At 43.3% G+C, this 15,023-nt stretch overlaps 1 protein-coding gene across 2 annotated transcripts in view; it reads left to right on the forward strand.

Moving 5' to 3' along the window:
* RAB6A (RAB6A, member RAS oncogene family) overlaps positions 1-15,023 on the forward strand; it is a 230,997-nt gene that overhangs the window by 24,060 nt on the left and 191,914 nt on the right. The window contains exon 2 of one of the 2 annotated variants that reach the window (XM_030200022.1): positions 3,184-3,231. The exons of the other annotated variant lie outside the window; for it this stretch is intronic. The gene's annotated coding sequence lies outside the window, so the exon portion shown is untranslated. The remainder of the gene's footprint in view (positions 1-3,183; positions 3,232-15,023) is intronic. 2 annotated transcript variants of the gene reach the window in all.

The raw sequence follows: 15,023 nt of genomic DNA on the forward strand, positions 1-15,023 counted from the left end.
TTAATTTGTTGTAAACTGCTTTAGGCAGTCAAATGCGTTAACTGACCAGGATTAAAAAAACAAACAAAAAAAACCCTTGTTGTGATGTGAAGCTGTGAAATTCTCTATGGATTTAAGAAGCAAGAAGCATCCATTTCTAACACTTTGTATCTCAACATCAAATTATTTTGTGAATATTCTGACCCCAAAATTTCAAATGACATTTAGCAAGAAAAATAAATAAACAACCTTTATCTGATTGCCAAACAAGGGAGACTTAGCAGTGTTACTCTAATTGTAGGTGAAGGAATAAAATCTTGGAAAAAATGTTTTGATCTGATCATAAATGGATTGTGTCTTGGTCTGATGGTTATTTGATAATTTTCATATTCAATTCAAATGGCTTAAAGTTTTTAAAATCTGTTAAAGATAATCCAGATTACTCTTCGTTTGCTTTTAGATGCCACCTATAACCATCCTCAGATTACCAGTGAGACCTGTTATTTCTGTAGATGGGTTGTAGGAGGATGTATTCTATATGATACTAACTTTCAGGGAGATAGGTCCTGGTAGAGTGCTTCTTAACCCTCTCTTGGAGGCACACTTAGACTGTCAAGTTTTGAGGATTGCCATGATACACATGAGACAGTTGTACATATTGGAGACCAATTTATTTGTAGCATTTGTATCCCACATTTTCCCACCACTTTGCAGGCTCAATGTGGCTTAAATTTGCCGTAGTGGCGATTGCCATTTCCGGTTAATATAATTACAAATGATATTGCATGCAAGTGCGTATATACATGGTAAGAATACATTATGGTATTGCATATAGGTTCCTGAGTGATGGATTGGACTGTAACTTATGTTATGTCATCAATTATAGAGAGATCTTATTCGACATAGGGTTAAAGTGGTACTGCATTAAGGTGCGTACATACATGGTAGAGAAAAATACGTTATGGTATTGCATATAAGTTCCTGAGTAATAGATTGGATTATAACATATGTTGGGTCGTCATTTATAAAGAAATCATTTTCGACATTAGGGTAGAAGTGGTAGTGTTTGTTCATTAATAGTAATGAGGTTATTCAGTCATGTGATGAGAGATCAGTTCTGTCTAGTTCGTGATCAGTCTTATTGTTTAGTAATTATGGTTGTTTATGGTATGCCTTCTTGAACAAGTCAGTTTTCAGTAGCCTTCGGAAGGTAGCTAGATCTTGCGTTGTTTTTATGGCCTTCGGTAGTGCATTCCATATTTGCGTACAAATTTAGGAGAAGCTGGTTGCGTATGTGGACTTGTATTTTAGTCCTTTACAGTTGGGGTAGTGCAGGTTGAGAAATGTGCATGCTGATCTTTTTGCGTTCCTAGTAGGTAGGTCTATAAGGTCTGACATGTAAGTCGGGGCTTCCCCGTGTGTAATTTTGTGGACCAGGGTGCAGATTTTGAACGCAATTCGTTCTTTTAATGGAAGCCAATGTAGTTTTTCTCTTAGGGGTTTGGCGCTTTCGTATTTCGCTTTCCCAAATATGAGTCTGCCTGCTGTGTTTTGAGCGGTTTGAAGCTTCTTAATGATTTGTTCTTTGCATCCGGCATAGATGGCATTACAATAGTCTAGGTGACTTAGCACCATTGATTGTATCAGGCTGCGGAATATTTCCCTTGGGAAGTAAGGTTTGATCCTTTTAAGTTTCCACATTGCGTGGAACATTTTCTTTGCTGTATTTTTCACATGGTCTTCTAGTGTGAGATTTCGGTCAATTGTGACTCCTAGAATTTTCAGACTGTCAGAGACCAGAAAAGTGTATTCTGGAGTGTTTATGGTATTGTGTTTATTTGAGTTATTGTGAAGATAGGATGAGACATTGTGTCTTTTCTGCGTTTAGTTTTAGTTGGAATGCATCCGTCCATGAATTTTTTAAAAAATTTTTTGTTACATTTGTACCCCGCACTTTCCCACTCATGGCAGGCTCAATGCGGCTTACATGGGGCAATGGAGGGTTAAGTGACTTGCCCAGAGTCACAAGGAGCTGCCTGTGCCTGAGGTGGGAATCAAACTCAGTTCCTCAGTTCCCCAGGACCAAAGTCTACCACCCTAACCACTAGGCCACTCCTCCACTCCATTATTTGGAGGCTGTGTTTGATTTCATTTGTGATTTTGGTTAGATTGTGTTTGAACGGGATGTATATCGTGACATCGTCTGCATAGATGTACAGGTTGAGTCCTTGGTTGGATAGCGATTTGGCTAAAGGTGTCATCATTAAGTTAAATAGGGTTGGTGAGAGCGGTGATCCTTGTGGTACTCCACATTCGGATTTCCATGATGTTGACGTTTTTGTCTTTGAAATTGATATGTCTGTGGTGATCCTGAAAACCTGACTGGCTGGGTGTGCCTCCAGGAGAAGGTAGAGAAGCACTGCCTTTTGTGAAAGGGGTGTGCAATTCAGATGGGTGCATCTTTACCTGGTAAGTCAGTGTATGTTTCAGTCCCATAAATATGCCACATGGGTTAGTGAGGACTTGAGATTGCTTCAACTTCATGTACATCAGTTTGGAGAGGAAATGGAGACAGCAAGAATCTGAGGTCAGTAAGCTTTAATGTTTAAGATCAGTGCTTCTTAATCCAGTCCCCAGGACACATCTAGCCAAGCTGGTTTGTAGGATATCCAAATTGAATATGCACGAGATTACAGAGAAGGGAGGCAGTGCATGCAAACCATTTTCATGTATATTTATTGTGGATATCCTGAAAACCAAGCTGATGTATAGCAAAAACCTTTGAATTCCAGAGGTACAGATTTGGTTCTTTTCTACTGAAAAGCCTTTTCATAGTTATAAATACTATGGCAGCTTTTCATTACCATATTGTGCTAAATATGAAAGTATTTTGATGTATGAGGAACTAGCAGAATTAGAAAAGATGGTGGTAAAAGGAATGTCTGGAAAATTGATGTACAAGGTAATAGGAATCTGCAACTCATTTTAACAATGTATATGGGAATATATACATGGACATGCATATGTTTCTTGTATTAGGAAGCAAAAATGACAGCTAGACTTTGCTATGGTAACCACAAAGATAGAAACAAATTATTTTAAAATGAGAGCATTCAATGCTTCAAAAGCTCTGCTGCTAATTGGAAACTACAGCAGACACTATGTTATTGATGGACTCCTAATAGGTTTTCTCTTCATCCCTAGATACTGTGCTGTAAGTAGGAATATCTCGGTTGTTTGAAGACACGCAAGGTAAAATTTAACACTAATTGGCCTTTTCAGTCTGTAGTGGAAGTGCTGATGTCACTTTAACTTTAGTGGCATTGGTGTGCCCTGCTTTTATATTTCAATCTCTTTTTATTGAAAGAACAAATTATCTACAAGCTAAACTATATAACAGCTTGTAACAAACAAACCAGTTCATTATAACCCCTCCTCCAGAAATAATGCATATTATAGTTCCCCCCCCCCCCCCATAAGATTCTGATTCAATATATACCCTGTGAAAGACCTGTGTTATGGCCTCCCACTGCACTAACATACCTCTCCCCACTCCCACGCACCTCACCTAAATTTCCTGTATTATTTTCAAATAGGTGGTCTGATAACTACTCAGGGTGGGTAAAAGCCAATATCAAGTACTAGACTCTGCACTTTGGGAGGTAGGTTATGGAGATATGTCCCAAATGGATATAATCTCCCCCCTCCCCGTTTTATGGACTATCGGGCATCCCTTACTTCCAATAACAGAGTGAAATGTATTTCTCTAGTAAGTTGGCATGTAATGCGTCCAGTGTTGAAGTAGACATTTCTTCCCCACTTATGCATGCCCCAAATAAGACCCCCCCCCCCCCCCCCCAGTGGCAGCAAAATTAAGGTCCTACCTAAGTGCCCCAAATAGTGTCCTCCTTTAAGATTTGTGCAAGCAAAGTAATCTGCTTCTCAGCCTATTTCCTAAATAACCCGCGCCTGGAGGAAAATCTTTGTTAGATGACAATTACTACTTTTGGTAGTTCTCATGCCAATAATTCATCAGACCTCGGCCAGCCCTTGTGCAAGTGTCGAAGTAGTACATTGTCCCTGAGATGGTGTGAAAGTGACCTTAAGCATCCATGGAGCAGATATTGAATATGGTATGGGGCAAATAACACCCGCTCCAGAGAGATGTATCGTCTGTATCTAAGACCCAATCTCTAAGACGCTGCAATTGCAGGCCAAGTTGTAAAGCCTAATGTCAAGGACACCCATTCCCCAGTTTTCATACAACCTTTTATTTTTCTTTTATTAAATATACATTTCTCATAAAGATACAAGTAACGGAAGGGAAAGAAGGGCTCAAACAAACTCACCTCAACAAAGAAACAATGACTAACAAAAGTCCACTTAACACCAAATACAGAACAATCCAAGTGGGCTACGTCAATGCCAGATCCACTGTAAATAAAACAGCAATACTAACAGACTGGATCATGTCAGAAAACCTTGACCTACTCTTCCTCACTGAAACTGGGATCCATGATGGTCCCACTTTACCACCGAAACCAATGCCGAGTCCTTAACACCTCAACTTGAAATTGCCTCAATCAGAATCCACAACAAAACCCTATGTGGTCATGTGAATTGTCTTGTTTTACAGACCTCCAGGTAACTGGAATGAAGGCCAGACCAACTTCATGGACTTCATTTCAAACACTTGTGTAACCAACTCCAATATACTAGTATTAGGAGACATCAACCTCCACCTGGAAGACCCAAACTCTACCAATGCATGAGAATGTAAGGAACTCCTCCACTCATGGGATCTTAAATGGCCACACATGCAAACAGCCCATGTCAAAGGGCACACACTCGACCTCATCTCACACAATGTATCCACAGACCAGAACCTAATAACAGAAATTAAATGGACAGAAACACCATGGACCGACCACTACAAACTAAACCTATCCCTAAAATGGCGGGAAAAGGGTTCACACCGTACATAAGAACACACAAGCTACAGCACAAGAGGCCAAATAGACTCAGAAATATTCTGGCAACAGATATACAAAAATGAATGGACAACACAAATGGACTCTATATACTACCTCTCGGAATGGGATAAAAGATGCAGAAGCATACTGGACGAAATAGCACCCTTACGAACAAGAACCTCATGTAGGCATAACGCGATACTGTGGTTCAATGAAGAACTGAAAAAAATAAAAACACAATCCAGGAAACTCGAACAAGCTTGGAAAAAAATAAGACAAACACACACTCAACACATGGAAACAAATTCAAAGAAAATACAAATACGCAATAAGACAGACCAAATGGTCATACTATAAAACTAAAATAGGGCCAGATTACAAAGACACAAAGAAATTATACCAACTTGTGAACAAACTACTAGACATCTCCTTGGTCACCACAACCAATACCGACATCCCATCTGCAGACAACCTTGCTAAACACTTCAATGAAAAAATTGCAAACCTACGTAACATGCTACCTCAGGACAACACCGATATAGAAAATTTGATCACTGGCTTGGACCCAACCCCTGGTGAATACCCAGCAGACCGAACCTGGTCAAACTTCGCTCTCCTCACCATGGAAACAGTCACCCAGGCGATTAATAGGTTCTCCAACTCTCACTGTAAATTGGATACCTGCCCCAGCTACCTAATAAAAATCCTCCCCCCCCCCCCCCCCCCACCGCTTCATAGCAGACCTTACATCCCACTTAAACTACATGCTTCAACAAGGTCTCTTCCCTAAGGAAAAATGGCAATATTCCTACTCACCACCCAGTACCAAAAGATCCCAAGAAATAACAAATCACTACTACCGCCCAGTAAGCATCAATCCCACTGGTGCTCAAACTGATGGAAAGCATGGTAACCAAACAACTTACTGATTATGTAAACATGAATCACATCAGGATTTGCCCCCTCCATAGCACTGAAAGAGTACTAATTACCCCCTAACCAAATTCAAGCAGGAAATAGCAACGGCAAAAGCATACTTCTCCTCCAATTTGACATGTCCAGTGTGTTCGACAGACTAAGACTCCTAGATTACTTCGGGATTTGGCGGACACATAATTATTGGATCAAGGGTTTCCTAACCACTAGAACATATCAAGTGAAATCAGCTCAAACATATCACCACCGTGGAAAGCAGAATGCGGAGTACCTCAAGGATCACAACTATCACTGATCCTTTTCACCTAATGAGGACCCCACTAGCCAAAGTCCCTATCCAACTAAGGCCTTACCCTTCATCTATGCAGACGATGTTACAATATACATTCCTTACAAACATGATCTGACAGAAATCACCAACGAAATCAAGCTCAGCTTGAATATCATGGACTCATGGGCAAACGCATTTCAACTAAAAACACAGAAAAAACACACTCTCATCCTCTCATCCCAATACAATACGAACAAACCTACAAACATAAACAATTCAGCCTGAAAATTCTCGGTGTTTCAATCAATCGTAACCTCACACTAGAGAACCAAGTGAAATCTACAACAAGAAAATGTTCCACTCAATGTTGAAACCTCAAACGCGTGAAACCATTCTTCCCAAGGGAAACATTCGCAACTTGATACAATCAATGGTACTAAGCCATGTAGACTACTGCAATGGAATTTATGCGGGATGCAAAGAACAAATTATAAAGAAACTTCAGACCGCTCAAACACACTGCAGCCAGGTGTATATTTGGAAAAACCGCGATTCGAAACGCCAAACCCCTCCGAGAAAACTGCACTGGCTCCCAATCAAAGAACATATTGCTTTCAAATCTGCACCCTGGTTCATAAAATTATCTACGGCGAAGCTCCGGGGTACATGACAGACCTCATAGACCTACCAACCAGAAACACAACAGGATCAACACGAACATACCTAAATCTCCACTACCCAAGCTGCAAAGGACTCAAAAATCGTCTATGCATCAGCTTTTCCTACATAAGCACACAACTATGGAACACATTACCAAAAGCCGTGAAAACAACTTATGATCACCTAAACGTCCGGAAATCATTAAAAACTAACCTGTTCAAAAAGTTTCGACCCAACTTAAATGCCTGTACCCTGCAACACAAAGAAACCAAAACTCGTAATGGACATATAATAACTGTTCCTCTCTATGATTCCCCTTATGTGTCTGTACACACGACCTTATTCTACCACAACATTACTGTATTTGTTCATACTGGAATTGGCGACTGCCTTTACGGTACTATGTAAGCCACATTGAGCCTGCAAATAGGTGGGAAAATGTGGGATACAAATGTAACAAATAAAATAGTAACATATTTTATTAACTAAAAATTTACTATAAAGAAACATTAACCACTAGCCCACTGTCCCAGCCTGCATCGTCTCCGACCTGCGTCATCTGCCCTAGCCTGCATCAGCTGTTCCAGCCTCTGCTCTTCTGTTCCTGCCTGCGTCCTCTGCCCCAGCCTGCATCATCTGCTCCAGTCTACATCCAGCCTGTATCCTCTGCCCCGGCCTGCATCGTCTGTTCCTGCCTGCACCCTCTGCCCCAGCCTGCATCGTCTGCCCCAGCCTGCAGCTTTAACTCCAATCCTGCAACCTCTGCTCCTTTGTTCCAGCCTTCAGCCTTAGCTGCCTCAACTCTGTTTGTGACTGGTAGCTAACTGTCTAGCTGTCTTTCTAACTATGACTGGCTATGGTACTGCATATGCATTACCCTGATTGTATTATCTTGTATTATTGGCGATTACCTCTAATGCCTATACTATCCCCCTCCTAATTGCTGTGAGCCTATCGAACCGCCACCCCTTCAGCTTATTCTGAGCATTTCTGTACCAAAATCTGTTATTCTTATGGCTCCTGTACACCTGCTCTTCTTGGCACTATCCCTTCCCAATCTATTCTCCTTATGAAACCACTTCCCACCGCAGGAACACATTGTCTTCCCTCTGTATTCATCATCTCTTTATCCCTCTCTTCACCATCTCTTTTTTCCACCCCCTTCTTCACAGCTCTCAACCTTCACACTTCCTCCTTCCATTCACCCCTTGCCTTTTACCTGAATACATCTCGCCTTTGTCGCTGTCATCATAACCTTCCTACTCTCCTCCGTACTCTCCTACTCCTTCTCTCCTCTGGTGACATTATCCCAATCCTGGTCCCCCACATCAGCCCTCATCCTATTCGTGTAGGCCTTACCGTGATACCTCCAATCTTATTTCTGTTCCTTTCCACCCCCTTCTTCTTTGCCCTTCTCTTGTGCTCTATGGAACGCCCGCTCTGTCTGCAACAAACTCTCCTACATCCGTGACCTCTTTATCTCTTGTACCCGTCATCTGCTGGCCCTAACTGAACCTGGATTTACCCTGAAGACTCTGCTTCAGTTGCGGCCCTATGTCATGGAGGTTATCTCTTCTCCCATATTCCTCGCTCAGTTGGCTGCGGAGGCGGTGTTGGACTACTATTCTCACCCTCCTTTAAATTTCAACACCATTCCGTCCACCTCATTCTCACTGCGTTTCTTCCTTCGAATCCACTCGATCCGGTGAATTGCGCTCCTCTACCTCTCTGGGTAGCAGTCATCTAATCGACCCCCCCCCCCCCCCCCCCCCCCCCCGCTAAATCTCCCTCTGCTTCTCACTGACTTTGATGCCTGGCTCTCCTTCTTTCTTGAACCTTCATCTCCTTCCCTCATTCTTGGTGATTTTAACTTTCATGTTAATGACCTCTCTAACTCTCATGCTTCTCAATTTCTTGCCTTAACATCCTCCTTCAATCTTCAACTGTGCTCCACCGCCCCTACTCGCTAGAATGGCCACTGTCTTGATCTTGTACTCTTCTCCAACGCTCACCCTCCAATTTCCTTGCCTTAACTCTTCCCCTATCTGACCATCATCTTTTAACTTTCACACTTAAACACCCTTCCTCCTCCGCCGTCCTGACCAACACATTTAGGAATCTATAGGCTATTAACCTTCTACCCTGTCCTCCAGTATCTCAAATCTTTTCTCTATTGCTATATCAACCAAGTCTGTCAATGAGGCTGTCTCTTCCTATAATACTATTCTGTCAATCGCTCTGGACACTTTCATTCTTCCCCGTGTCTCGTCCTGTAAAAACGTACCAAACCCCAGCCTTGGTTGACCCCTACTATCCGCCTACCTACGCTCTTGTGCCCGCTCTGCTGAACGCATCGTGCAGGACGGTCAGACTCACAGAAGCAGGGCAGGCTTCTACATGGAATGTTGCTAGTGGAATAGCAACATTCCATGTAGAATCTCAAATAGATACAACAGAATCTCAATAGTAGCACATTTCATCTAGGAATCTCCAATAGGGAAAGGGAAATGGGACTTGATATACTGCCTTTCTGTGGTATTTTGCAACTACATTCAAAGCGGTTTACATATATTCAGGTACTTATTTTGTACCGGGGCAATGGAGGGTTAAGTGACTTCCCCAGAGTCACAAGGAGCTGCAGTGGGAATCGAACTCAGTTCCCCAGGATCAAGTCCGCTGCACTAACCACTAGGCTACTCCTCCACTAGCAACATTCCATGTAGAATCTCAAATAGTAGCAACCACTAGGCTACTCTTCCACTCCTTGAGATTCCAGAATCTTGCTATTCTTTGGGGTTCTACATGGAATGTTGCTACTCTTTGAGATTGTGCATGGAATCTTGTTAATGGCACTTGATATACTGCCTTTGTGTGGTACGTTGCAACTACATTCAAAGCGGTTTACATATATACAGGTACTATTTTGTACCTGGGGCAATGGAGGGTTAAGTGACTTGCCCACAGTCACAGGAGCTGCAGTGGGAATTAAACCCAGTTCCCCAGGATCAAAGTCCGCTGAACTAACCACTAAGCGGCTACTCAACTCCCAGAAGTCTTAAAAAAAACCAAACCCAAACAGCGGAGGGTTGGAAAGCCGCACTAGCGACTTCTGTGCTGTAAATGAGGAAGCCCATTCAATTCCTATGGACTAACTCATTTGCCGTGTGGGAATCGCTAGCGCGGCTTTATAAAAGAATCCGTAAATGAAGCTGTAGATATATAATAGGCATTACAGAGAGATAAGTAGTACAGTAGATAATGGAACAATCATACCGGGGTACAAACTGTATTGTAATGATAGTTGATCAAATGGTGAACTGTCAATACTGAAGTGCCCTAAGGGTCTGTATGGAGATTTGTACTATGTAAAATTCATACATTATCTGGAGAAGAGTAACAAGTGACATGTAATTTCCTATAACAAAATTTAGTCATTGAAATAAATTATTGTGAAGAACTGCAAAATGATCTTTGATCTAGGAGACCGGGCTTCTAAATGGCAGATGAAGTCTGATAAAATCCTAGCTGTAGGTACAGGGATGCTTGTGTTTTTATGTTCTTATATTCCATTATATGTAAATTACTCATACCTGAATGTAACTCACCTTGAGCTACTACTGAAAAAGATGTGAGCAAAAATCAAAATAAATAAATTGCAGATATTTTGAAAACTTGACTGGGTTGTTGCCCTTGAGGACTGTGGTTCCCACTCCTGATTGATCTGGCTACAGAAAGGTATAAAAACGAGACCATTTTGTTACTGGTGAAACTTTGGTAATAGCTTCCATCCATTTTGAAATGGACTTATTCTGATTTCTTTTCTAATAAGTTTCAAAAATATTTCCTTCAGGAACTTATAGCCACAGTAAAAGGAACTCCATGTTCCTGAGAGGAGGATCTAACCATTGTCAACTGACAGGGCAGTGCCTGCAGGACCTGCTCGCTCACCCCACCAGCAGGGGGTGGTAGGAGACACCTGTAGGAGCCGTATGACACAAGGATGCGTTTATACTCCAGTAGAAATAGTACCTGAGAGCACAACAGATAGTAAAACCAGAAATGGATTAATGTTGGGTGTGGATCTGTAAGTTTAATTTTCTTGTGGAAAAGCATTAGTAGCCTAGCAATGTTTGAATGTTGTAATTGTGTGCTTATTAGATATTCCATCACTATTGTATCTGTTGTGAATTTCAGTGCTGTTAAATGTGTACATAAGTATTGCCATACTTGGACAGACCGAAGGTCCATCAAGCCCAGCATGCTGTTTCCAACAGTGGCCATCCAGGTCACATGTACCTGGCAAGATCCCAAAGAAGTACAATACATTTTGTGCTGCTTAACTTAGAAATAAGCAGTGGATTTTTCCCCAAGTCTATTTTAATAATGGTCTATGGACTTCTCCTTTAGGAAGCCATCCAAACCTTTTTTAAAACCCACTAAACTAACTGCTTTTACTACATTCTCTGGCAATGAATTTCAGAGTTTAATTACACGTTGAGTGAGGAAATATTTCTCAGATTTGTTTTAAATTTACTACTTTGTAGCTTCATTGTGTGCCCCCTAGTCCTAGTATTTTTGGAAAGAGTAAACTAGGATTCACATCTACCCTTTCCACTCCACTTATAGACCTCTATTGTCTTTTCTCCAAGCTGAAGAGCCCGAGCTGCGTTAGCCTTTCCTCATAGGGAAGTCGTCCCATCCCCTCACCTTTCGTTGCCCTTCTCTGTATGTTTTCTAATTCCACTATATCTTTTTTGTATATTTTGATCCTGTTTCATGATGGTCCTATTAGGTTTCAGTTTGCTGTTTTCAAGTTTTCCTTTTTCATCGTGTTTGTTTATACTTGTTTATTTTACTATTGTTTTGCTGTTAACAAAATTGTAAGTTTAAATTGTACCTACTGTACATTGCCTTGCTGTATCTCTTTCATAAAAGCAGTTAATAAATCTCAATAAATATGTGGAATGGGGAATAGAGAGGGATTACTTGAGCTGCAATCACAATCTGTAGTTAATCTGCTTATCAATCAGTATTTTTGGTTGGAGGATTTTGAAAATGTCTTTATATTTACCAAATGATAGGGCTGATATTCAGACCACAGGAGGTATCCTGGTTAACTCCCTTGGTCAGCGATGAGCCCGGATATTCAATGCTGGGCCATTCTGATGACTGGCATTGAATATCTGTGTTTTGTGGCTGCTGTTAATTTAACCAGCTAAGTTAATATTAAATGCTGGCTGGTTACATTTATAGAGGCCAAAGATAGGCCTAGTATTTTGGTGGCCCATTTCTGACCGCTTAACTTGGCTTGTGAAGCAGTTAATATTCATGGATAGCGGGTTATATCATGCTGACCATGAATATTTGGTGAGAAAGAACCTTCTATCTCCTGCTGAATATTCACAGAGATGATTAAGTGCTATTTAACTGACTGGAAGCTGTTCCTGGCCGGTTAAATAGCGTTGAATATTTGGCGGAATGAGTAGGGCAACATTTTGTGTGATAGAAGGAATAAGTTATCTCAAAGATGCTCTCTTGTTCCTGTATGTGAGATGTCAGGAAACTGGTGTTCAGGCATGATCAGAATATCTTGTAGAATATTTATATTTGTCATGGACAAGGAAATACAGCCAAGCTCCTATCATGCTTTTATTTTACCTACTCATCTGACTTAGACACAGAATGTTTCTGCTGCTTGTATCTTCAGATTTGGCTTCCATGTCTGTTTGTTTTGACTGGAGGCTTGTACTGATGCTAGAGATGCAAACTCATCTCCAAAGGAACAGCTGACTTACTTTTTCAATAATATGTATTTTTATTTTCCCCTACACTTCATTATTAAACATTTTCCTTGTCATCAAGCAGATGAAGCCATTACGTATGGGTTGTGTCCATCAACCAGCAGGGGAGATAGAGAGCACTCAACTTTTCACAGTGCCTCATGGCCAGCTAGCTCCACTGCCTCTTCAGTATTCTCTATCTCCCAAGCAGGGTGGCTGCAGCTTCTTCGAGCTCCTCAAAAATCTGCCTGGGGGTGGCTCCTGGCTTGCCAGTTGTTAGCTGGGGTGTTAGAGGCTATAGCAGCTTCACTTTGAAGGCACATAGGTTAGCCCTTTCCCTGCCTTACCCATGCCCCCGTGGATGTGGACTCAGTGGATGCAGGCACATTGGTTCGCCTTTCCCTGCCTTTCCCACTCATCTGAGCCTCCGGAGTTCCTATTACCTCTACTTTCCTCACAGCGTTAAAAACAAAAAATGGAACAGAGGTTTTCCTTTGATTCTTCTATGGGACCGTAGCTGTGATACTCGGTCCGGTGAGGTAAGAGTGTTTTCTAACTCCTCTGGGGTGGGCCCGCGATCGGGGCGTTGTTGGCGCGAAACCGCCATTTTGAATTTTCCTGCCGTTTTCGGCGATGGCTGCAGAGAATGTAAAGCGCTGTTCCCGGTGTGGCAAGCGCAAATCAGCAGCGGGGCTCTGTAAATTGTGCTGTACAGGTGTAAGAGCCGGCCTGAGCATGGCGAGCGATGATTCTTCCCGCTCAGAGCTGGCAGCGGACGCCATTTTGAATTCTCTGCATGGCGCAGCCTCCGTAGAGATGGAGAGCCCTGAGCCCGGGGGGGGGGGGGGGGGGAGCTCGAATTGAGGCTATTCAGGGAGCGGCTAGCCCCGGACGGGATCTGCGTGCCCAGGGCGAGTTTTTCTCCCCTGATCTTGTGTTGTTGTTGCATAAAGCATACATGCTGAAAAGAGCTCTCCCTCAAGGGTCGTCTGAGGCCCCTTCTATTGTCTCTCTCCCCCCTCCCCTCCCCCCGGTGGATTGTGGCCTGGGATTGCCCGCTGAGGCTATTTTCCCTGATAATTGGCATGAAAAAAAGTGTAGAAGGGCTAATTCCCCTTCAGATTGTGGTGCACCTCCTTTTTCCTCCCCCCCCCCGTGGTCGGGCTGTGAGGATTCGGAGAGTTCTGGCAGGCCTTCGTGGTCTGAGGAGCCAGAGTCAGGTGCAGAATTACCACAGGATCTGGATGATCCCTCCGCGGTGAGGATTTTCCACCGTGATGAGCTGCCAGCGCTTATTTCAGATGCCCTACAGGTCCTTTCTGTTGAAGAGCCTGACAGTGGCTCGGCCTCCTCTGTGAATCCTAGGATGGCTAGTACCAAAAAGCCTGCTCGAGCCTTTCCGTTACAAGACGCCATCCAAGAGCTTATTTCCGCTCAGTGGGCTGACCCCGAGGGACCTTTGAAAGTTTCCAGGGCTATGGGGCAATTATACCCTCTGCATGAGGAGCATTTGGCTCGCTTTGCAATGCCTAAAGTAAATGCCCTAGTCACTGCGGTGACAAAGAGAACTACCCTCCCTGTGGAAGGAGGAGTTGCCCTGAAGGATATACAAGACCGTAGGCTGGAAGCAGCACTTAAACGGTCCTTTGAAATTGCAGGTCTTACTGTTCGGGCGTCTGCATGCAGTTGTTATGCTGCTAGAGCCTGCGTGGCGTGGTTGCAACAGGCAGTGGAACAGCTCGGAGATGGAGCGGAGCCCTTCTCGAATGTGGCTCCGCGGCTGGAGTCAGCCTTGTCCTTTTTGGCTGATGCCCTTTATGATATTGTCAGAGCTTCGGCTAAACAAACGGCAGTAGCAGTGGTGGCTCACTGTCTTATTTGGCTACGACATTGGGCAGCGGACATGGCCTCTAAGCAAAGGTTGGTGAAGTTGCCCTTTCAAGGCCTTCTCCTATTTGGTGAGGAGTTGGAAAAAAATTTGTTAAAGGCCTGGGAGATCCTAAACCCCAGCGCTTGCCTGAAGTTAGGCCGAAGCCTTCCTCCAAGTGCCAGGCGGTCCACTCCTCTTATAGACCTCACTTCCGTGAAGTTGGAAGGTACCGCCCGGGGCGTTCTGCTGGGTTCACTTCTCGTGCCCGTTTTTCAGCAGAGGAACTCCTTTCGCTCTGGCAAGCGTTCCGCAGGCCACCGGCTCTAGGCCTGGAGTTTCAGGGGCGATCCTCTCAATGATGGTGTGGCCGGCCCCCTCCTCGCTTCCTGTCATCGGAGGACGTCCTTTCCCTCTTTGCCGAGGAGTGGGCCAATATTACCTCAGATCAGCGGGTTCTGGACCTGATCAGAAGATGGCTACAGAATAGAAATTCAACGCCCCAGTAAGAGACGTGTTTGTGGAGTCCCGATGCGGTTCTGCCGCCAACGGGCGGC

The sequence above is a fragment of the Microcaecilia unicolor genome, chromosome 4, assembly GCF_901765095.1.
Source record: "Microcaecilia unicolor chromosome 4, aMicUni1.1, whole genome shotgun sequence".
In the NCBI taxonomy this organism is placed as follows: Eukaryota; Metazoa; Chordata; class Amphibia; order Gymnophiona; family Siphonopidae; genus Microcaecilia; species Microcaecilia unicolor.